The sequence below is a fragment of the Hetaerina americana genome, unplaced genomic scaffold, assembly GCF_022747635.1.
Source record: "Hetaerina americana unplaced genomic scaffold, ioHetAmer1.1.p SCAF_6, whole genome shotgun sequence".
Lineage (NCBI taxonomy): Eukaryota > Metazoa > Arthropoda > Insecta > Odonata > Calopterygidae > Hetaerina > Hetaerina americana.
The window spans coordinates 62,554,318-62,579,601 of NW_027287205.1; the positions used below are offsets into that span (position 1 = coordinate 62,554,318).

Here is a 25,284-nt window from a genome sequence, read left to right on the forward strand (position 1 = left end):
GTTGGTGAGATAGGTGGGTCAAAGGTTAGAATTGGTCGGGGATGCTCCTAGGTCCGTAGGCGGCGTACGGAAAATGGCGAGGGCGTAAAGGTTGCTGGAGATTTCGGGAAGGTTTGGGACCAAAGGAGAGGGAATGCCACTTTTGGGTCGGAGGTAAGTGTGTTGTGAGGCCCGGGAAGAGGTGAGAATGTGTGAAGGAGGAGTGTCTAGTGACGCGGAGAAAGAAATGGAAGAGTGGTAGGGGCGGGCGTGAAAACTGCTGTCGGGAGATGGGTTCGTGGAGGAGAGAGAATGTGTTTGGGATTCGGACTATGGTTCTAGGGAATACTCCCTGGGTTTTGCCCCAAACTATTGCCGTCCACCGGGAGTGGCGGGCGGGTGTTTCGATTTCGGTTGACTCTTTTTTCCAGGAAACTATACAACGCGAGCTGGGTTTAAATTGATTGTAAGATTTTAGGTTTTCATCTCAATTGTGTCAGCATCTCAACTACAGAAAGCAATGGCGCTATATCCTCCTGACATACTTACCCTGGAGACGTATTTTATTGAACAACGACCTATGCCAACTGTGAAATTTTTCGGTCCGTCGTTTTGATTGCAATTTACTTTTAATGTGTTCGCTTGACACTCTTCCCGAAAGTAGGCCCTCGGGTGATTCTTGGCAATCGGTTTAGTCGAAAGGTTTTTCTTATTTTGATCCGAGTTTTTTACATCCATGCATCTACGGTCTTCTCTACCAGATAAAACGATTTGAATTTTTTGTGTGTCCATGCAGTGTACTCTCTTTATTGTTGATCTCTCTCTGCTGAGAATTTCTTATAGGTTGAAAGTACACATTGCTTTGAGACCACAATGAGCAACGATTCTAGATGTTGGTCTTTGGTATACGTTACCTACTTCGTTTAATTGATTGTTTAAGTACCGGGAATTCTTTCTCGTATTACTTCTATAGAACTCATTCAGTCGCTCAGAAATTTGTTAACGAGTTATATTCTTGGACTTAGAAAACATGACTGTATGCCAGATAACTATTTATTTATTTATTTATTTATTCAGTATTAGTCCGAAAACAGCACATTTTGGCCTTTACATCGAACTATTAACAACGATAACAATGGTCACATTTACAAAAACCCAAGCCCTAGATGGAGGGAAACTCACCCAGGCGGGAATCGAACCCGCGACCCTTGGAAGGGCAGACGAGGACGTTACCCCGCCGCCACCGGGGTCGGCATTTAAGTTCCTTTTGTTGCCCATCCTGCCCAAGGCATACGTCGCTACTTATCGATGTCAATTTAAATGCTCCTTCGCAAGTATTGTATCCTACGATTTGAGAAGACCTCTTGTATGCCTTATTGTATATCTGTCTTCAGTTTTTCACATATCCTTCTCACTTGTCTACATGCCGTCCAGGCAGTCTTTAATTCTCTCCCCGCCTCCTCTCGCGCCTTACTTTCCCTCTTCCATTACGTCCTGCTTTTCCCAGGAGGTGAGATGTTAAATTCCACCGCAAATTAAGTTTATCGGCTTAAGTTCTTACATTTTTAATGGCATAACATCTTAGTTAAGTCCCAAAATGCATAATAATATACACCATACGCAGTGAAAAAAGTGTACCCGTGATTGAAACCTACCCAGAGATGCCAGCAAGGTGAAATGCTTCTGGGTTCGTGAGAAGTTTGTGACATTTTTAATAAATAATTTAGGGGAGAGATGGCATTCGCCTTGTTTTCCAGGCACCTTGATTCGCCTAAAACTATCTGGAATGAATTTTCTCAGCCTCAAACGCATGCTCCATACCCGAAAACAATATTTGACAAATCTCTAAATGATCGCGCAGTGCCCAAAGCCTGGAAATTAGCCGATGTCACTCCCATATTTAAAAAAGGCAACAGAGAATATCCTAGTAATTGCGGACCAATCTCTCACACATCCATCTCATGCAAAATTTTAGATCACATAATTGTATAGTGTATATATTTGTCGATATCTGGCATGTTTCTTCCTGCATTTTATTCTTTATATTTAATAGACCCATCTTTTTAACAGCTTTACAGCATTATTTGAATGCACGCATCCTGTTATTAAATATTGTTGCATGAAAGTACTTTCGATCGTGTCATTACGGTGCCTGGAGTGCATAAACAAACTAATATTAGTATATAGGTAACATGACTTGGTTTTGCATGTGGTTTTATTCTGCTTTACGGATAGTGATCTTACACGCCCTTGCGGCGGCTTGCGGGGTATCGTGTAGATGTAGATGACTGAATCCCTTTGTGTTGAAGTTTGATGCACAGAAAAAGTGAAACTTCCTCTTTAGCGAGGACGCCTCACTAAGCCAACTGATGACTCACTGCGCACGGGAGGTGGTGATTTCGGAGAGGAAAGTGATGCGGAACTGTTAGCTAGCCGCTTTGATGACGAGGGAGGAATCAGCCCCAGGGCTGACGTGACTCGTGGATCAAGTGTTTGACCGAGCTTACCGAAGTCAGTGCCCTTCCTACTTCACTTTCGAGCTCTAAAGGCACATGGCACTTCTTGATAGAAAGAGAATCGCCAGAGGCATTAGAAAAGGAGATAGTAAACTATCTGTGTGAATAATTGTTTCAGTCGATTCCAATGCTGAAGATAGCTCTTTAAGCTCAAGGTCGGGTCGAATAGTTTCTAAGAAATTGGCAGTTGGAATCGTTTACCACAGACGTCGTAACGAAGTACAGCGCCACTTCTAATGTAATTTTGTTCACAATTATAGGAGCTCTCTTGACTCAGGGGCCTAATTAACGCCCGCAGCCGTGACGTTGAGTCAGTACAAAGTCGTTCACCTGCAACTCAGAAGGGATTTGAACAACATCTGTATTCTTAGGTGCGTCAATTTTCCTAGTGTTGATAAAAATAAACGCAGTGTTATAAGCTCTTTCATAACTGGGTAATCTGAAGTCCTCTCAGACCAATATGGCACTCACTTGGGAACCTATTCCATCCATGCAAATGGGGCTTTAGTGTAATTTGTTCGTTTAAGATGATCATAAAAAAGTTCAAGAGCAGATAGTTCTACAAAACCGCTGGATAATGGTAAATGAATAAAGACTACTGTTTAAATACTTTTGGCACGATGCACGGTTCCGTAATTGTTTTAGATCTGCCTAACCCATGAACTGATGTATCTTTTATTTTGCGGAATGCTACTCCAGTTATAATAGGGAAATGGGTCGTTCAGATTTGACGCAAATACGCAATTTCACTGTCAAAACGTCCTTGGTGACGAGAAACTAACTTTTTCTTCTTCCGTAATAAGCTCTTTACACACCTAACGAAGAAAATATATCGAGATATAATAGCCATTCCGATTGAACATCTGCGCCATCATTACCAGGTGACGTTCCAACGTAAAGAAGAGGAAATGCAGAGAAACGGGAATTGGTTTTAGCCAGGCTCTTCAAGGGGGAGGCGGGCATTTGAGTCAATGCAATAGCTGTTATGGGCGCCGTCCTCTGTCAGCATAGGTAAACTATTCAAGTGAGAGGTTTTGAGGGCATCGTTTTTACACACTTGTAATTCGTAAATTATAGAGGAGGCAGATAAATAAGAGAAAATAAACAAGTGTTTTAATTGTTCAAATTCTTTCAACAATAGTCAACGCAATCAATATCAAATCCAATAAATCTACGTCATTCAAATACTTTTAAATTCAAGCGCTGAATTTCCGCAGGGGTGATATTCTCGTAATTACGAACTAATTTCAGTCGCACGATCTCGTATCCATGTTCTCGAGCCCAATTCAGCAATGCTGCAGCCGATGGCAGATCGGGTAACTCTCAAGGCACTAGCACGATGATATGGTCTTAAAAAAATAAGCTCGTAATTGTTAAGCGATTTTATTCGCTATATTATTTTTCCCATCAGTCACCAAAACTTAACGCATGTGTCTGTCACCAACTTGCAAACCCTGCCTAAGTGCTTGGAGCAAACGAAACTTGTGAAACATTTTGGCTTTCGGACGGAGGAGGAGTTGGCATCCGGTTTATGAGAGATAAAAAATATATTTTTTTTACCAGCACGGGTCACATTGTTCCCGGCGATCCTTACGGATAGAAGTTAGAAAGTCGGGTATCGTCTCGACCGGAGTTGGGAGTGTTGGAGGGCGAGTGAGGGGACGAGAAGGTAATGGGGCAGGTTGCGGGGAGATGGGGTGGTGGAGCAGGTCACGGGAGGATGGGAGGGGAAGAGGAGGAGGATTTGAAGGAGCGATGCTATGAATAGGGGCGAAAATTGCACGGGAGTTGGGAGGGGGGGGGGGGAGAGGGAAGTCCACTCGTGTGTTGCGGGTGCCAAAGGAGGGCGAGGGAGAGGGGCGTGGCGTGGGTTGGCGGGGAGGAATTGATTTGAAGTAGATGGAAAAGCTCCGGAGATGGTAAGGGAAGAAGGAGAGGGGACGGGGGGCGGGGTGGGGGGGAGGAGTGCAAGAGGGATGAGGCAGGCGGGGACGATATATTGCGGCCAATTCCAGTGGAAGTGAGGTTAAAGCTTTTCAAATGCTAGCTTCCGTCCCTACCGTTTCCCCTTCGTTCGAGATATTTTTTTTCTCCTTTCCTGAAATTTTTTCCTTTCTCCTTTCCTGCCTCCTGATCGCTCTCGTGGTTTCTTTTCTTTCTATCTCTCTCCCTCTCAATAGTAATGTGTTACCCTCCCGTTCTCCTCGCCGTAAACCTAAAAATAGTTTTCCTTCTTGGTTTATGTTAGGGGGCCGGTCCTCTTGAACGATAATGCCGAAGCTAGAATGCAGAAATTGCAGCTCACACCTATTATTGATCTAATCCTCTTCTCCGCTCTGAACATCGCTTGTAGACCCAGGGCAGTATACTCGTGTCCTAACCGGTTGGACCTAACTTTTAATGGATGTCGGGATGGCAATGTATCTTCCTGGAACTTGCATGTGATGTTATTCATGAAGGTCATTTTTAGAAGGTTTCACGTAAAATGAAAATTTTTTTATCGATTTTATTCGCAGCTGTTTGCACACAACTCTTTTACGCCACAACTTATTAACCAATATCATTTTCCTGTTCACTTCATTTCAGAAAGTGAACCCAATTTTTTAGTTTCCTAGTTTGTGTCACTCATACGATATAACAGTTTGGCGTGCTGGCAAGTCGTAATAATTTTGAGTTGTAGCATTTAAAAAATACGTAGGCGTCACTTTAGGCTTTTGCAAATTTAGTATTTAGTGCAACACTTATTTCTGCGTTGTAAGAAAGTATTCTCGTTAACGTTTCAATGAAATACAATTGTTGCCGAATAACGGGGAGAAGAAATGATATATTTTTTTACGATTCCAACATATCAGCAGGGAAACGGAAATTGAATTCCGCGTCTGCCTTCATTTTGGCAAATCCCATTCGGTACGATTTAATCCCCTTTGCTGGATTAAGTTGGCTCAGTATAAATAAATATCTTCTAATGTTTTCATCTGGGCATTACCCTAAGAGAACACCGGCGTGACAGGCCTTTCAAATGATAAATATTGCATCCACTCTTAAGCTGCTTCCTCGAGGGATTCTGCAGACACTCCGCTCGACCCCCTCGAATTTTTTCCCCATAGCTGCAGAGCGGTACACTTGCTTGCTTCTGGAGAAACGGGGGTTAATGAAGCGGGAACGTGGGGGTGTAAGACGAGGCGAAACGGATGAAGAAGGCCAAGAATCCGAGCGTACCTTCGTCATCCCTTTCCAGAGTCGCTGCTGATGCGAAAGGAGTGTTTAGGAAATAAAATCGGGGCGGGTCCCAGGGAGGGAGGGCCTGGCGGTTGAAGGACCTTACTCATCCTGCCACACTACCCTTCCCACACGCCACCCCTTTTATCTCCCCCTCCCCCCGCTCAGCCATCCCTTCCGCCGACGAACTTTGAATCGCCAATGAATATTTCGGTCTCTGTGAAGCCATACCAGGGATCGTGTTTTGAGCAAATTTTCATTATCTTAATCCACCCATTGCAGCTGCTTCCTCATTTTGTCAATCCTTCCTACGCGAGCAGGCGGAGTCATCTCATCGCATTCCCACCCCTGCTCAGAGCTTAAGTTTCTTCCTTTTTCATTTTCCGCCTCATCGGGTGGGGGATTAAGCACCTCTGCTAATGTAGAGAGACTGTATGAGAAAAAAAAGAGGCCAGGATTTCTGATTGTTCTAATTGATTGGGGAGAAATAATAAGTACTTTTTATCTTGACAGTCTCTCACCCAGACGGAGAGGTCGGTATTCCGCTTTAGGGAAAACTTAATGCTGAGGTGCTAGTTTCATCAGTTTTGCGAATAAATTGTGATAGTGTACTCTTTGCAGGCCTCTTTCTTGTATTTTTAAGCAGCTTTTTTAAAAAGGTTTTCATGGGAGGTCACCCTCGGGGTTATTTGTATTCATGAATGAATAATCAGGTGCAATGAGTACCTCGAGCGCCAGAAGCGTGTGCTTTAAAAAAAAGTTAAAAATGTAAATTATAATTAGGCGTAGCATATGGTTTGACGAAACAATGTCTGTAAATTCGTTATTAAAAAAAATTAAAGAGTCGTCTGTCTATTTCGTCTAAGCTGTCACAAACTTAGAAGAATGTAAAGGGTGAAAGGAAAGCTTTGTGTACGCTGATTCTATGTAACATGTCCCTGAAAACATTTTTGACTTTTGTTGTTGAAGCATAAACAAATATGTATTATATTTTAATGGGATACAGATGTATGAATTTCTCACTTTTAAAGAGAAATGATTTAAAATTTTATATATACGCTTAGAGTAGATAAGTGTAATTAGAAATGTTGGTATTTTCTTGAACGTTTTAATGAATGTGAAATATTTTTCATCCTTTTAGGCCAGCAATGTCTTTTTGCCTTTTTTTCATATGTCCTCTATTGTTGGTGCGGGTGAAGCATAATAAATTCCGTATCTATTCAATTATTTTGACGCTGATGAAACGAAAAAAGCTTACCAAAAATATATTTCCTCCCCGGGTTGAGTTTCACCTATTGGGAAAGTGTTTCAGACACACATGTACTGTACGAAAAGTCTTCATGGAGAGTTTTCTATGATCAAGTGGCGCAGCAAGATGCATGTATATTGTATTGGACCCCCCATCTGCTTCCATGCACTAAACTGAGGATCCTGTGTAACACTTTGTCTTTAGGTATGCATCAATAACTATTTAATAGTTATTCCTGACGCTGATATTGTAGTCATTTTAATTTTTTTTTCCACTAAGATGCTGCAACGTTCCTGGCTCTTTGAGTGTCTTATCCAAATTCACCGTACCATGAATATTGAAACAGTTTTTATTTCCTAGGAAAGTGACTTAGTTTATTTTCTGCATAAAATGATACCATTATGCACGCCAAATATCTTAATGAATAACGGCAACGGTAGAATTAGCATAATACCGTAAAAGAGCGTTCTAGTTCGGTAACGGGGTGGTAAAGGGCTTCTGATTATACTTCATCCGTATACTTTTCAGACTTAAGAGTTTAATTCATTAGGGACGTTGAATCCTGCGCCAATTTAACCGGTCTCTCTGTAAGGAGCCTCGTAATTGCTTTACTGTACCCTGTATAAACATTTTGCTCCTGAAACGAACTTTAGATGGTCCTCTTCATCCAGCATGGCCTCTGGGAAGTCCGTCGCACTTAGAGTAAATGGTCTCCCTTTAATAACTCCATGCACGAGAATTCCAACTCGCTATCCAGCAGCCCATGCGTACACCCGAAACGGTCAAATGTGCCGTCTTTCTCTGCTTGGCACTATTACTGCCCCCACCCCGAACTCTCTGGCTTTCTCTCTTTCCGTTTGTTTGTGTGCGTGTGTACATATATGTATATATACATACGTATATACGATATATTAGTGGGTGTGTGTATGCATGCATGTTGTATGTATATATACATGGGTCACGGTAGTCCAGGGGGTAGAGTGTTCGACTACTGGCGGAGGGCCCGAGTTCGATTCCCAAGCACGCTTCTCTGGACATCTGCAGTTCCACCCAAGCTATGTGATTTTTCGGATCTTCCTGGGAATCAATAACTCCCCCCATTCCCTGGTGTGTTAATTGCACACACCGTCGGCCAATATATATATATATATATATATATATATATATATATATATATATATATATATATATATATATATATTTCAGAGGTATCTCGAACCCTACTTGAGGTGCTTTGTGGAGGGCACTTTGAGTGAGTACGGCGTCCGTCGGATGGGACGTTAAGCTGCGGACCCCTTGGCGCCTTTCGTAAAGAGTAGGCTAATGCCGACGCCGGGTTTCTCTCCACCCTTCATCCTTTCCTGTCCATCCCCTATGGCGCAAATGACCTTAGCTGTCGGTCGCCTCCCCTAAAAACTACTACTACATATATATATATATATATATATATATATATATATATATATATACATATATATATATACATATATATATATATATATATATATATATATATATATATACATGCACACATATACACATTTACATATATACACAGAAACTACACACATACGCTTCTCAATCTCTCATATATACGTGATTGACCGCCAAATTATTACCTACCACCCTTATATTCAGGCGGGTCAAATACTCCAATATCCACCCACTTGACTCGTATCACCCTATCCCATTTCGGCATTTTCCCTCCACCCTTCAAGCCCGACACCTTCGTCCCCCTCCTTTCTCTGAGCTGGGCACCCGTAGAGTAGGCACTCATATTTGCGGCAATCCCTTCCTTTCCTTCCCATACCCTTCTCCCCGACACCTACCAGATTTTCAATGCTCTCCACTTCTCCCGTGCACGTACGTATCTCTAGCTCTCTCTTCATGTGCATTTACTGCGTCCATTATACCACTTCACGCGCGCGCGCGTATTACACACACAGACAACTTGCACCATGGTGTAAAGGGACCCATTTTCTTCCCCTCCCGACCCGGAGGCCATACCCCAACCTACCCCATAGGGCTCCCGCACTTACACCACCACCCTCTTACCCTTCCTCCCTGCGTTTTCCTTGGGTGTCCGGTGACCGAAGTCGATGGGATCCTCTGGACGGGTCCTCACCCCAATCGTTTCCCACCCCCACCCATCATCCCCCTCCCAAATAACCCCCACACTCCTTCCTTCTCCACCCCCTCATCAATTGCGTCATAACTACGGCTGCGATTCGGGTTAGAGCTTCATGCCAGAGCGCTTGCAGCACAATGGGGTGGTACATCGCACGGGGGGCCGCCGCCCGTCCAATTGAGGGCCGCATACCTCCTCCTCATCTTCCTCCCGCCCTCGCCTGCCAATCCGCTCTCACCGCTTTTGGGAGTGCCTCTTCCCCACACCCGCTGCCAACTATACTCGAACGAAAACCCTCAGCCCCACCACCCTCCGGGCGTGTCCACCCCCCCTATCCTCCCCTGGCCTTTTCGGTCTCACCTCGTCCACATCTCCCGGCCCGGTTCCCTCCCTTTCCCCTTTCCACCTCTCCGATCTCCAGCAGACCAGATGTCATTCCGATGTCGAATTCAATGACTTTTGTCGTTTGTTTTTCGCACAATGACCCAAAACATCAATTTTCGCAGCCCATCTCCATCCGCCGGCCTAAGCTGCCTCCTCCTCTATTATGATCAGCGTCCGCTCCTCGCCCTCTTGCCTCCCACTTCACTCTTTCCCGCTATTCTCCCTCTCTCTCTGCACCATTCGCGTGGGTTTACCATCTATTAATGTCGGCGTATATTACGCCGCCTTCGGGGCAAGATTGGGTCCTGAAATGTGTGATAAAACCGTGGGATGGAAGGACTGGATGTACAGTGATGTCGCTGTACGCAAAGCGTCCTAAATTAATGGTTTACTATTGAAAATTATCACGCAAACGATATTTTTCTTAGTTCAAAGGTTTCTTACTCACGGGGTTGTTATAGGTTCAGGCTATTAAAAAAATCCGCAAGTACCGCAAAACCGCGAATGCCTAAAACAATAAATATGCCTCGTAGGTTCATTGTCCAATAGTTTATAGATGCTGAATAGCAATGCCAGAGTAGGAATACTTGATTATGAGAGCGGAAAATGTTAAACAGCTTTATCAGACTGCATGGCATATCATTGGAGTGATCAACATTTGAAATAGTAAGTTGATCGAAGAAAAATATATTATGGTATGGAAATAATCCTCTGCATTGCATGTAGGGCACATATATAATGCGATATTAAGGTGACAAAAACTGTTAATTGGAGAAAATTTACATGAAGAGTCGATTGATTGCATTTATATTTTAATTCAACTCTTGCAATCCGAATACGAAATACTATATATAGAGCGGTTGATTGATTATAAATTAAACAAGGAGTTATATTTATTTCTCATCTCGTCCCAATGAAATATTTTCTATTATGGACCAACACTCCCACATTTATTGAACGCTTTGATGTTAACTGGTACTTGAACGACTTCGTTAACGGTATCGTAATTATTGTTTATCTCTATGTGTTTGGATTAATCCCCTAAAAAGAATTTTGTTTCGCTTATTTTTAATAATCATACTAAAAGTCGCAAAAATAATTTTTGTCTCGCTCTAACCCTGTTTCAGCAATTCCGGCAAAATGTTTTTTGTTTTTAAATGTCCCATTGTAAATGTTTGTTCTTCTACGGTGGACCCCGAGGGTAAAATATCCTTGAGCACGATGGATGATGCATGGAGAAGCCCGCAAGGCATAACAAGCCTGCGTTAACATTTGTAGCCCGCGGGGAATGGAGCCACAGGACACGGATCGAAAAGGAAGCGTTACCTTGGTCACTAGAGGAAATATTCGGGGCCTAAAAATTACAAAGATATTTGCTTTTTTCTTTCCACGTTCTCTCAGATAACACTTTACTCAAAATTAAAACTGACTCTCGTGGAATAATATGTTTTTTTCCAAAATATTGAGTACCTTCCTTCCTGATGACTAACAGAGTTAGTCTTTTAGGGATACAACAGAGTCATTCTATGAACGGTATTTAGCTTCATTACGAATACGGAGCGTATACACTAATATGAAAATAATTCCTCGATTGTTTTAAGACTAGTTCTAAGTACAGTTGTATTCATTAGCTTCCTGTAATCAATGAGTTGTTATCATGCAATTTTACAGTTTTGAATAAAGTTTAAAGGGGTTTTTATTTACAAAGAAGAGTGATTAAGCCTCAGGAACGTGGAAATTGGCCAAATTGATATTTGCTGAAACATTTCGAATCCAAATGGGGGTGAATGAATATTGCACTTAATCTGAATTTAGATTGAATTTTTAATTTAAATGCAAATAGTCACCATGTCCTAAGTTCAACTCATTTGAATTTTCTTTTTTCCTGAAAATCTAAGGAAAGTACTCATCCATTGGGCAGAGGGCTGGACTACTGAGTATCAGACAGAAAAATATATATAATCAGACATAAGAAATATATCCTGTCGGTCTTCAGGCGAAACAATTTCGCACTCTTATTTGTGGGTGAAGTTGGTTTTCTATTAATTTCCGTTTTTTAAAGACACCTCCTGAAGCTTTCCCCGTCCTCAGGAAGCAAATATGCAATACAAGTGAACTCCGGCGTATCTCTTTCTTATCCGGAGTATTCTTTCTTATTCCCAGGAATATTCTGATCAGATGAGGCGGGAGTACTATTTCCGGATGAATGTGAAATAAATAAATCCTTCAAACGCTTAAGCGTTTCTATATTGGCTATATTTGATAGCACGTATCCGTGATTGAAACTAACTAGAAGGCTCAAGGTAGCATTCCGTGGCAGAGCGTTATCGTATCTACCATGTACGTGCGCGGGAACTGATTCTCTTCAGGATCGTTATTGTCTGGCATTCTACGCAGATATTGTACCTAGGTACATGCATTTGTTTCTCCTCCCCAGTTCGCTTGAATCTCTACGAAGGTCCCTTGTTGACCGATAGAAGATTTAGCAAACACTTCGGGGGCGAATGTGCCTAACCTCGTCCCAAGATCGTGATCCGATGGACCCAGTTGGCTGTTGGCGGCGAATGGGGAATCTCCGCCGGCTACTCCTCCCTCATTCTTCGCGTCCCGTTCCCCTCGTTCTTCGCTCACTACCCACAGAGGCATTATTTCAGCCGTTATTACATTATTTCCCCCCCCTTTCCTTTCCATCTCATCGCCCCGCTCCCAGTTACATAAAATGTCCTTGTAGTTTTCACACAAACGCTTCCCGAGTTTCTAGGGCGAACGCCGTGTTAAGTTAGTTCCATTCGCCTCGTCAACGGTGGAATGAGTGTCTATCATCCTGCGTAGTATTTTTTGCGAGGTTCCTCACGGCTCATGGCTTGTTTTTTTTTTCTCTCGATCGAGGAAATGGAACGCGCTAAATTGCCGAGGAATGGCCTCTTTTTTTTTCTTTGCCATGCTTTTCTCGTTCCGGCCGAAAAGATCCCATAGAACCGTGTGTTTCTTTTTTTTTCAGTCAATTTTTTGGGAGGGCAAAATTTCGTCATTTAACAAAGCCAGGGTGATTTTGATTCTCAAGCGCAGTCGGCATTGTTTTTTTTCTGTAGAGAAGTGGCGTAGCTTCGCAATTCCCCTTCATGGATATGTTGGCGGGTTTTCTCAACAGATCGCTGGGGGAGGGAACTTGACGAGTGGGGAGGGGGCGGGGTGGAGCGGACACAGGTCGAATGAAATATGCATTATCCCGCTCACGCTATCACCCCAAAGGAGAGAAAATTAGCCGTGAACCAGCTCGCGGAGTTCAATTACTAACTACTGATATGCATGTATATTAGGGCCAAGGAATTCCCCGAGGAAATACCCTGCAATCTTCCATTACTGACCAAGGTGAGCACACACACATTCACCACAAATAGGATCTCTGGGCGTGGACCCGAGTAATCTAGCATACGCAGCAATGCCGAACTGTAGGAATTATTTTCTACGAATCTGACCTCAACATTACCGTAGGCAGACTAGGTATAGCTTTACCAGCCATGCTCCAAATTAGTTCGGGCAATGGAATCAAATAGAATTTTTTTGAATTTCCCCGGGAAGGCTCATTTCAGGATGAACAAAATTTAACCGATGCGAGATGGGTGCGCTTATCGAGCTAGCACCTTGATTTAGCTAAAATATTTCAGTTTGTGCTACATTTGTTCCATGATTTGTGTGGTTTTCTCATGTATACATTTCAATGAAATGTGTACAGTAAATTGCGAAATACTATCCTTCAAACGTGTGATGTTTTTATCTCATATGCTTGTATTTTGCTGGAAATTTTCAGTTAGCGTAAATTTTCGATGCAATATAGTAACTATTGGCATTGCTCTCTTTCTACGGATGAGTTTGTCTGGAAGATTTAAATAAATTAAAATATTGCAGATAATTCTGTAAGAGAGGTCATTTAATTTTATCCTCCACTTACATACATATATGTTGCGCATTTTTATTAGCTTAGGAATCCGACTGATGTAGACTTTTTGTACACTTGATACATTATGCAGCTTTTTGAGTATATATTCCACGATAAATGACTCATTTTTATCAAATTAAGCTCGTAGGGAAATACTAATAAAAGGGTATGAAAACGTACCCAACAACTCTTTGAGATTATGAGTAGACATTTATATCTTCTTTTCATTTTCCTTTGGAAATTCCAATTAATCTTATCCATCAATCGATCTTTTACGTTAAAACTTGTAACGGTCAACAATATTTTTGCTAATCTCGTATTTAAACGACGACAGCAAAGTTTTTGTTGATCCGCAAGATTGATCAATGAAATGAATCTAAACATAATTTATCCTATTTAGCGTGTTGATTGGAAAAGAAAATGTTCTTATAATAAAATGTGGCTTATGGAAGTGTATTTTGTATAGGTTGTTTCATTAATGATTTTCTGTGGGTCTGCTAAATTGACATTATACAGGCATTATTATGATTACGCAGGTATTTTTATCATTATGCAGTACACCTGTATTCCAGACGGAGGACTGAAATATTTTCCCCTGAGAGAATGCAACTTATTTGTTTGAGGTCAACTATTATGTTGCATTAAAACTAATTACATTTGGCTCTTGTTTATATTTATTTGGGTATCAATTCGTGATCTCCATCATGTTTTGGGTGATGCGTACGTGAATCTTTTAATCTCATTAATAATTAGGTGCGGTAAATTTGGCAAGTTTTTAGAAAATTTCGACATACTTTGCCTCTACATATTCATCAGCCTTTGATGTTCTGTTCGCGAACGGATTTATGCATTCATTTTGGGTCCTTGTGCAGAGTACATTTTATGAGTCGCGTTGGAATATTTTCGATTATTTTTTCATGACATAGGGAAAATTAGACCAGTCCAAATGATGATACCAGTTTCCTCAGCAGTGTAGATAGCGTTTTCGCATTCGAATTGGCTCAATTACCCTGTTTCGCCGCTGTCATTCTTTCACAGGATGCCCCCTCGACAACATAATCAAAAAAAAACAGAAATAACAGCCATGCTTTTATCATTCGCCATCTCACTCCGCGTTTATTTTGCTTGAGCCCGCACACTGTCATCAAGGATTGCCTTAGCCACTTTCGTGCGCGGTGTTTTTTTATACAAACAATTTCCGCGCAGGAACAAAATTTCGGAATTATCATCGTTCTCGAAACGAACATGGAGAGGGGTTTTTGAGGGGCTTTGAAACTCCGTAATCCTATAATGCGTGACCATAATCGTTATTCAGTTTCTCGGAAGGTTTTCCCCTCCCCACTACCTCCCCCCCCTCTCAACTAATTCCACAACGCATTTCTACGGTCCATAACCCTCAACCAATCCCGTTTCACCTGCAGTTTGGCCTCTCACTCGCCCTCCACTTTTACTCGCCTTTCAACCCGTGCCGTTCTCACCATTCGCCTCTCCCCGCCCCTCCCACCCTCGTCCCACGTGGCCACCATACCATTTCCTCGCACTCCCCCTTCTTCGCCAGTCAATAAACTCCGCTAACGCTCATATCGTGTAGAAAATGAGAATTTGCGGTCAGGTGTGGTGGCGGCAGGCGGAGTAGATATGGACTTAGTTAACGTGTGACACCTTATTTTTCTCTCACCCTACTCCCCCTATTCTCTTCTATGCGGCCCACGTATCAATTTCACACTAAATTTGCCATAATTCCCCGTTACATATGATGAAAATGACGTTATTTCATTAGGGACTACGTTTCCTTCGCCTTGCGCACCAAAACTATTACCTTTGGGAGCTTGAGAAGAATTATTAATAGCTACTATGTCACTTGCGAAATGAAGAATAAGCCCGAATCGGTCATCATGCGCTGTGTAATGGTGTTTTTCTTAGCCTTTAAAATCAAAGTTTCGCAAGTAAAATAGATCTCAAGAGCTTCTGCCGGAGCTGTGTTGTAGACAAGTTTTTGATGGAATATTTATCGTCATCTGTTCATCGTACCTCAGCACATTCTCTTCTGTCCTCGGCGAGCTTAGCATTTTATTATACGTTGCATTACAGTTTGTGACCATGTAAAAACCTACCTGAACCAATAGATTACCGAAAATAATGATATCAATACGAATCTTGGCGAGTATCTGCTGTTATTTTAAACAAAACATTATTGCTATATTTCATAAAGGTTGAACTTCAGTCAGATCATCGTTTTTTCACCATAAGTTTTTCTAAAAGTAGGTATGCGTTACTCGAGTTCAGAAAATGTGTATCGCGTAAACCCTTGAGAAAACATTTTCTATTGTGTTTTTTGTATTGTACTTTTTATATTATAATTACGTTGAAATTGAATTCAACACTTAAATTTTACTCAAGAATATTAAAACTTTATTTAATTAATTTCAATTTAATATTTATGAATTAAATTTGTTAAATTTTTAATGGTTTATTGGTGGCTTAATTTTATTTATTTTGTGGTTTAATTTTAATGTTAATCATATTTTACACTAATTTTTAATTTTTTCTTCAGTTGTCTTGCATAATGATTTCTTATTTTGGTATAGTTTCATACATGACTTATATATTTAGGTTTGTAATACAAAGGGTGGTTACTTAAATATTACAATTGTCGGGCGATAACTGTAATTATTTACTTTAATAAAATTTAGCATGCGGCGTGTAAGTCGATTTTGAGCGTTCCATGAAAAATTAAACGCGTGGTAGTATTCAGAATTTACTCAATACACTTTTCTTATTGTAATTTATATCCCTTCATGTCGTCTAAAGCACTCATTCCTCTTTTCCCAAATTATCAGATTTCCAAGCAAATAAATTTTATCTGGGCCTCAGAATTTCGGGGTCACCATCTCTCGTTAGAAATTATGCCCATTTTTCAGTGTTTTACGTATTTATTCATTTAACTTTGTTTCCTCCAATCATACCTAACAACTTCTGATTTGTCTTTTTAGACGTGCGCCAATATTATTATTCATTCTAACTTTCTGAGTGACAAAAATTACTCAAAAACATTTTACAATCAACATGTATTGCCACTCATTAAAAGTGTGTAAAAATAGTCGATAGCTCGCCCTTGTACGTTTTATAAAAATATTTCGAAAAAAAGAAAAAAAAATCAATTATTAAATAATTTGCGTCTAGAAAACTTTTTAACTCTTAAAATCTGATCCATATTGGTTCATGCTTATGAAAGGTTTTTATAACTGTAATTGGGGGCGCGATGTTTCATTTTGTTTGGAAATAGGATTTGTACTGGCGTGCAATAAATCATTGAATTGGGCTCAACCGGAGCAATTAATAACTGCGAGCATTAAGAGTGATTTTCACGACATCCACACTTTTATAAAAATTTTAGTTGATGCTGCAGTGAAAATATTGGAAAATGTTCATTTTTTCATGTCCCAGAGACGTGTTACCAACGCAATAAATTTCGTAAGGGCTGCACATCGATTGAGTATAGCATTTTTATAGAAGGTCGCATTAAGTTTTTTTGCAGGTAGAAAATGTTTTCCTTTTGACAGTGCCTCGATGCCTGGCGCTAGAGTTTTTCTGAGGTGGCAATTTTGGCATTCACTTTAAATACAAAAATAGAGCGAGCATCATAATAGTTATGGTTTTTTAGAATATTTTGTCTATCCAACAAATAATTTAAAAATTTAAGTTACTGATGAAATTTCTCTTTTCCCAATGGTTTATGCTTTTTTTAAAGTTTAACTTGTCTTTTCAAAGTCCCAATCAAGCAACCCAAGTAACTCATTTGGAGAATTATCCCGCTGCATAAACCTGACTCAATGGCTTCGCATTACATTTCAACTCAATAGGAACGGAATGTGGTGGTTTCTTTCCGACCAAAGAATCATGGTCACGTTTCCGTGACTCCAATAAATACGTTTCTCATATATGGAACGAAATATAATAAAGGTAAGGGGGTATTGTGTAGTCATGGGTTAATAATATCTCGAAATATTTATTAATGTACAGTTATTATTTATTCTTAATATCAGTTTTCTTATAGTGTAATTTCTTCTTTCGTGTTCTCGTTATTACTGACTCGCAAATGAGTGCATGCTTTTATTAACACGACATCTCGGCCCTTCTTGCACACTGCCACTGGGCCACCGTTCCTCCGCCATTTTGTGAGGGTGAGGGGAACTGGAAACCGTCAATCTTCGTAATCCCGAGTCTCCCGCGTTCGTCGTGATTGAAGGCGGATATCACCCCGCTGAGTCGAGAGGAGACAGTGGGCTCCATCCACGGAAGAATGCTTCCACGGTCGAGGAGGATGGGAGCGCCGTCTTGAAATATGTATTCGCGGGAAGGTTACGTGGCTTTGTGAGGGCTGAGGGGTTGGAGCTCATGCAGTACCCACCACAAGATGTAGCGGAGGAGATAAGAAGTTGTATTGGGCCGAAGGGACCGAGGTGCTTCCGTCGAGACGCGGGTGCTGGATTACGCGAACTGAGAGGAGGCAGGGAGTGGGGGGAAGTGTTGGGGAAGGGGCGGGGAAGCTCGATGCGAAGTGGCTCATGAAAAGGAAGTCGCCACCACCGTCCCTTTTTTATTTTATCCCCGCCTTCGGCGTCATCCTTGAAATGGAATGGTTCGGGCAGGCGGTGTGGGTTTCGCTGGAATGCTGTTCGCACGAAAGGGGAGGGAAATAAGGAGCGAGTACAGCTGGAAAGGGTTAATGGGGGGGGGAGGCTGGCGAGTAAGGAATGCGATGGTTCCGTAAGAATCCAGTCTCGGAGAAACTCCACAGACGTTCCCATTCCTCGGTTCGCGACCAGGATTCCCCTTCTGTTTAGTCTGCATTGCGCTCCCGCGAAAGTAGGAAGTTCGCACTTCGGCCCAATACCCTTCTTGTGGATGAGCCGACGTTTATATTCGCGTATCCTTCCCGTGCCAACGGCGACATTCGCTTCCGTGTCCCACGTCATGGATCTCCATCAGGAAATGGGCAGTTTAGGCTCCCGGTGTTCCTCTGTATGCTTCCCCTTCATGGCTTTATCTTCATGTTATTTCCCTCAAGCCCTGAATCGTGTTTGTGGCTTATATGTCTACGTTCCCGCCGATTTTGCATACGTTGCATGGCGTTTCGTTTTGATAACCGCATCGATACGTAATCCGCTTTCTTGATCCTATCCTTTCGTAGACAAACATGAAGGCGCTCTTTACACTCCCCGTATCAGGAGAAAAGTCAGAAAGAAATAAAGTAACGCACCATAAGTAAATTTCGGCAAGGAAAATAATTTTCCTCACACGGTTTGCAACTATGTGGTATTTTCGTTCTCATAAAACTCCCTAAAAATAATTTATTTAAATCTACTTTAATCTATATTTGGACTCTTGTACCTGTTCTGCATGATAACCTTCTGCCCACGGCTTTTCGTGAAAAGAATTCTCAAATGACTGGATAACTCAATGGATTCTTTTTCAAAGTGTCATCGTCTCCACAGTCTAATTCTCTTTTATTCATTTTGCGCGACTCAATTTTGCATTTTTAAGAGATTCCTTTATCATGGAAAATGTTTACAAACAGCCATACGATAAAGCATCTGTGATATATTGTAAGAATTTCTTAAAATGACTAGTCCTAGACTAAAGTTCTTGACTTTGGTTATGTGGTGGTTTCGTGAGTACCAACTTGCGCGTTTTTCTCTTCTAATTTTCGTTAATATTTAATGACTATCTGTTTCAAAGATATTATTCTGTGGACCGAAAGTACGAAACAGTTATTTTCTCTTTCTTCCTACCCGTATTTAGCACCAAACCGTTTCCTGTTTCTCTTTGTTTCCGTTAATACCTCCTCGCCCTCATGTTTTCCCTTTCTCTCTTTTCGCTTTCCATTTCATTTAAGTGGGAAGAAAAATGAAAACCTTAGTAGATCCTTACAAAGAGGAGAATGAAATCCAGTCTAACTTTCACTCCTCCCTCTCAATTTGGACCCCGTAAATCATTGAATTGTTTGTTTCGTTCCTCGTGCTCTCGTTGCTTACGGCGTTGCTTTGTTTTTACTTCTTCTTTTCTTGCCTGCTCTTTGCCGTGGTTGCTTGGTAGAGTTTTGTTGCCGTGCAACGGCATCTCTCTCATCTGCTCCTTCGTACCGCCTTTTCTTTGAATTTTTTATATCATCCTTCCTCAACTTTCAGCTTTTGAAGTAAACGATGCACCTCCAATTAAGAGTCATGGCTGAACCGTTTCCGAGTAAAATGACAGTTGACTGTATGGTCGAAATAAGCCATAGATTTCTAATCTTCATGGAGGAAATTAATATTTCATTAAGTGATAGAAGCATACATAAAGTCTTCACCTTAATGTAATAATGTTAAACTGAGGAAAGCTTCCCTCTATCGAGGTATGCAAGGCTCGAATTCATTTTTTTCATTCATATGCACCACTAATGTGTACCGATGTTTTATCCGTAAATTAAAAAAACGGGTATTAATTTAAAAAATCGCTCCTCAAAATATTTCTTTTATCTGATCCGTGGAGAAGATCCGAATCACCTCTGTAAGGCGATACTTTTCAATTGCGTTGCACGAAAATTGTACTATCAAATTAGTTTTGGAATTTTCTGTTCACCAACTTCCGCTGAGCGGCTTTGAGGAAATTTTATAAAATTGTCAAAAAACAGCTTAATCATTTATGACTGCATGGTGATATTCATTTGGTTTTACATATGCATGATGAAATATATATATATATATATATATATATATATATATATATATATATATATATATATATATATATATATATACACGAAGGAATGAAAGATGAAGTTTTGCATGAGAGAATCTATAATCCTTCCCTCTTTATTAGTCATTTATAAACCTACTGGCGGAGGATACTACCAAATCTGTTATATAATATCAAAATGTTAAAATCAAATTTTAGTCTTTTTTACCTGTTTTGTTTCAGCTTCACGCCTAGGAGAATGCTTACATTCACTTTCGTATTTTTATATGAACAATAAAACAGTATCTTTGAAGGAAGCAGTCATGTAAAAGTATTTAAATGAAGGTAAAACAGATTTTTTCATTATTCCACCATCTATTATATAGATTTTATATTATTTTTGCTTTGAAAATAGAGTAAACATGAACTTAAGCAAAGGAGGTTACAGTAAAGTACTATAGAAATCACCGAGACACTTGACTCATTACGTCACAAGAAAGGTGACAACATTTGAGCCCTTAGCAAATTCCTCATGAAACAGCGGAAAATATTGACTCTGAATTTGAAGCTACAGATTGTATTCATCCATAAGTATGTATGTGACAGAGTAATACTTCATCGTTGCAATAAATTTCCACTGACAATGAAATCATCAATAAAATAAATGAAGAATGGTGGTTCACCTACATTGACGGAAGCTTCGAAAAGATGATTACCTCCAATAGAGTAAACCATCACAAAGCCTTACTACCGTAAAATTACCAAAAGCGATCTTAGAAGAAATGGCATTTCTGTAGCCTCCTGAAAATATCGTCGCTGTAACAGTGAACTCATCAAAATTGCTCTCAGTTGAACATTATGAATATGAACATAATGGATAGTGACAATGGATATGAACAAGAGCGGATAAAATCGGATTTAATATATCGCTTATCCAGGGGCACGAGATAAACATTGTGTCTAGCAAAGGAGGAATACAAATAAGGATGTCATTTTCCATGAAGAATCTTGACACGGACTTGTTTCTATTGCTTATTTGATAAATTTTGGATGGTTATATCACGCCAAATGAAAAGAATGTGTTGTTACAAAATACTTGAGCTGTCATTGAATTCGCATTTGCGTCTGTTTTAACTGCCAGTATTGTAGTTTATTCAAGCAACTTGTATTTTAATTCCACGTTCTATTCCCCAAAACTATTCGTCGCCATTCAAGGTGTGTTTGCTAGTTACATGATGCACTGAAATTTTCTTATTTGTGCATATAGTTCGTCCTCGCAGTGCCTTTTCTGAAACAAATGGTTAGCTAGTCGCTATTTACTTCCCTTGTGGATATGCAAAGCTTTGGAAGCTGGTTCGCAGCTAATTCTGGGAGATAATTTCAAAAACAGAGCTTGTATAGTATAAAATGCTGGAGGACTGTGGTCATTAAATGCTCTGGGTAACTGTGAATTGCCATGACAAAATACTTTCCAATTACACTGGGGATGTTCCGATGCAAGAATACGCATGGGTTACGATTAGCATAGTAATTGTCGCGGGTTTTTGTAAAATGTATAATCGCCCATTTATTTCTAGGTACGAAACAAAAAGATCCTTGGCTAAAACCAAATAGCCAGAAAATAACCAATTTACCGGCACGTCCCATTTGTTCAATTGTATTTTCAAATAGCCGCTTTTAATCGAATTCTTCCGGGAAAAAATGTTGAAATTTATTTTGCAGCCGGTCTTAAAACGCATAGATACAGTCCTCCTCCAGAAATGCAGCAGATTCTTTCCGATCTCTAAACTATACTAAATAGCCCCTTTTACAAAACTGTTCCGTTAAAAGTCACCATTCAAATATTCCTTTTCCTCATGTTCAATTTTGCGTCGGATTTCTAATTCAATGAATAGCTATCGGTCGGATTTAAAAATCAGTGCGTATTCTCAGGCTCATGTTAAGGCGGAGGAGCCATGTAATGAATTGTGTAAATTCTCAAACGCCTTCACAATTTGTCTAGATAGAATTTTAGATGTAAACAAAAAAAATTATTCACCGTGGCAGCTTGATGCTTGTTCTCCTGGCAAATAATGGAAAGAAGGAAGGTAATGTTACGGCGTCTAAATAATGAGGTTACCAAAATATACCTTTAGCCGGGTATTGAAACGAATACAATGTGTCACTTTACTTCAACTAACTAGAGACGTATACGACGGGATGTCACCGGGATTGGTTGAAACATGACATGAATGTGTTAAGAGATTGACGTACAGGCCACCAGGAATGAGGTTTAATCATCGAGTCATGTTTTGGACGTTTCAGTTGGTCCCCATTTCATACACATTTGTTATTTCCCTGCCTCTTAACATGTTTCAAACTTGAAATAATTTTAAGAAAACGACATGAGTATAATATATCGGTAGTTGTGATGAAAGAGGACATTATTTATGAATGATCTAATCTGGTCTCATCTAAATTCTTGGAAGAAAAATTGGTTGAAACAATCTCTGAGAGCTATGCCATTCCTAAACTGAAAATGATTACAAACACGTTGAAAATGACTGAAACCCCTCCCAACAATCGTGACGAATCAAAAAAATTATCCACCATGAAGAATGGATTCACCCTCACAAATAAAGTGCTCGTTAAGAAGACGAGCATATTTCTGTATTCATTTGGCCCTCCAGTTTTAAAATTTCATTTGTTGCCCCATGTTTCTTCCACCGAACATGACCGATTTTCCATACTATACCAGGCATTGTACGTCGCCTGACGGTAGGCTTTCCACGAAATTAGGTGGCCTTATCGCAATGAAAAAAAGAAAGAGGCAGGTGAAAAAAAAGAAACAGGAGCGTTTTGGAAGAGAAAGAGAGAGAAAGAGGTGATGGGAGGGGGAGGGCTGCTGAAAATCGGAGTGTAAACAGAAGAAGGGAAAATTTTTGGGAGTCTCCGGAGGATGGAGGGTGGAGAGCGAGGGTATCGAGATAAACGAACGAATTCCGTTAACGAAATAAAAAATCGTTAAGCTAGTTCGGATGACCGCTGGACCGGAAAAGGGAAGGCGAGATGGAATGATTAGGGGCGGAGAGAGGGAGAGAGATGGGGCCGGGAAGAGGTCGGGGGGCTTTGTTGCCAGGCCCGGCTGGGGCGGAATTGGCGGCAGCGTGGGGAACGGAATCAGATGGGAAACAATTCGATGGGATTTTGGAGGATGGGCTTTTCAAGAGTTTTGTTTCGGACTTGGCGGGGATGGCGGTGGGGGCGTGCCCATTCTCGGAAGGATGGTGGATGGAGGAGTGAATGATGGGGTGTGTGAGGTGGGTTGGGGGAAAAGAGCTTGGTCGGGGATGGATCAGACAACAGAATTCGGTAGCAAAAATGATGCGGGAAGATTGGAAATAAATGTTCAACTCGGTGCTTTTTGAAGGAGTTAAATTGCGTTAGGATGGGGGATTTGTTTGTGGGGCAGTGGGGGAATTATTCCCCGGGGAGATGATACTGAGCATCGCGGGCAACGGGGAAGTCGATCTCAGTGCTTTCTATTTAGGGGGACCTCAGTGCTGTGATGAGAGACCACGCTGAACTTAAAAATACGCTTGAATAACTCATGTGGAGGAAAATATGGGATAAAAAGGTTTTGGTCCGTCAATTGACGAGCTAGAGGGGACAAGAGGGGGACGTGCGCCACCAAAGGGGTTTGCAAGGGCGTAGGATGGAATTAAAAGGGAATACCCTTCCCCTTGTTGTATCGCCCAGGGTGAGGAAGGGAAGAGAATGCAATACGGGAACGCATTTGCCCGTGGAATGGCGAGGGAAGTGAGAGAGAGATTTTGTGAAAGAGAAAATAATGTGAGAATCGGGGGTAGTGAACACCAGCTTGCTCCTTCATGTGCTTTTCCGCGCGCAAATCAGTCCTCTTTTGTGAATGAATCGTTGCGTTTTCGATGTACGTAACTGGAAGGTATTATTGAGAGCATTGTTGTAATATATTGTCGGGTGTGGGTACTTTTTTTTATTGCCTCAGTCCTTCCTGCGCGTTTTTGTAAATTTCTTAGCCATCGACGGTCGTGTACACTTTTTAAATCCCTAAATCAGTATTAATAATGTGGATTCGAGTCGTGGCATTCAAAATTAAACAGTGGAAGATTGATGGTAACTTGTTTTCGAGGCGGGGAAACATAAAGGTTTCATAAATCGGTGTGAATTTATGAATGAGTTGGCGTAACTCATGATGCTGCTGCAAATGTCACAGCTCCGTATAATAGCTATATGTTATTGATGCGATCTCACGTATGGATGTGTTTGCTGTAAAAGCCATCGGATCAATTCTTTTTGAATCTAGAGCTATGAATTTTTATCGCTTTTTGATATATTTGGATTTTTATTTGCTCGAGATTCAAATTTTCAACGGCGAGCAATGTATTTTTATGCATCGTGTCAGAAAGATCGGAAAATAAATTACTTCTCCGGTAATTAATTTGCTCTGGAGTGACTTTTTCTTTATTTACCGCTGATGGTTTCATAGGACATCGAAAATGATCCCGTTTATTGCTGAGTAATTTTAGTGGCAGTTTAGAGCGCGTGTTTTCTGCTTCCTGTTAATATTGTTCCTCTACTGTTTGGATAATAAATTTATTAAGAGGGGTTATAATAAATTTCAACGTTATAAACCAAATTTTATGATACATGCTTTTTTAAACATGTATTAATAGCGAAGAAACTGAGCCAAATTGAAACGCTATAACGTTTTTTTATGAAGAATTCATATTTTTGATAATGGCGCTATTTCAAAACCTATAGCTGTAGATGAAATTTTGGTTTTATAGCACAAAATATATACTTAAATTGCATTTAAGTATATAAATGGATTCTTCTTGCAAATACCCACATTGTAATGGTATATCTGTACTCTACACGTACGCAACCGCAACCTCCCTCTATATATGAATATTGAATGTAATAGATGAAATACATGTAATATTTAGTTGCAAAGAAATCTTCATCTTTGTTATGCTTTTAGTATTGGCATTTTTATTCCTATATATTAATGAATGATAAATTAGACTTGCGGTAAATTCTGTAAAACTATTCCAATAAACGTTTTTTTACTGTGAAGATTCTTATATCAAAGTCACTGAATAGTTTTGCCACTTATTAGGGGATCGAC

General features: G+C 40.6%; 1 protein-coding gene across 1 annotated transcript in view; it reads left to right on the plus strand.

Annotated features, from left to right (window-relative positions):
* The window catches only part of rst (irregular chiasm C-roughest), a 335,831-nt gene that overhangs the window by 290,174 nt on the left and 20,373 nt on the right, over positions 1 to 25,284 (plus strand). The gene's annotated exons all lie outside the window — the stretch shown is intronic.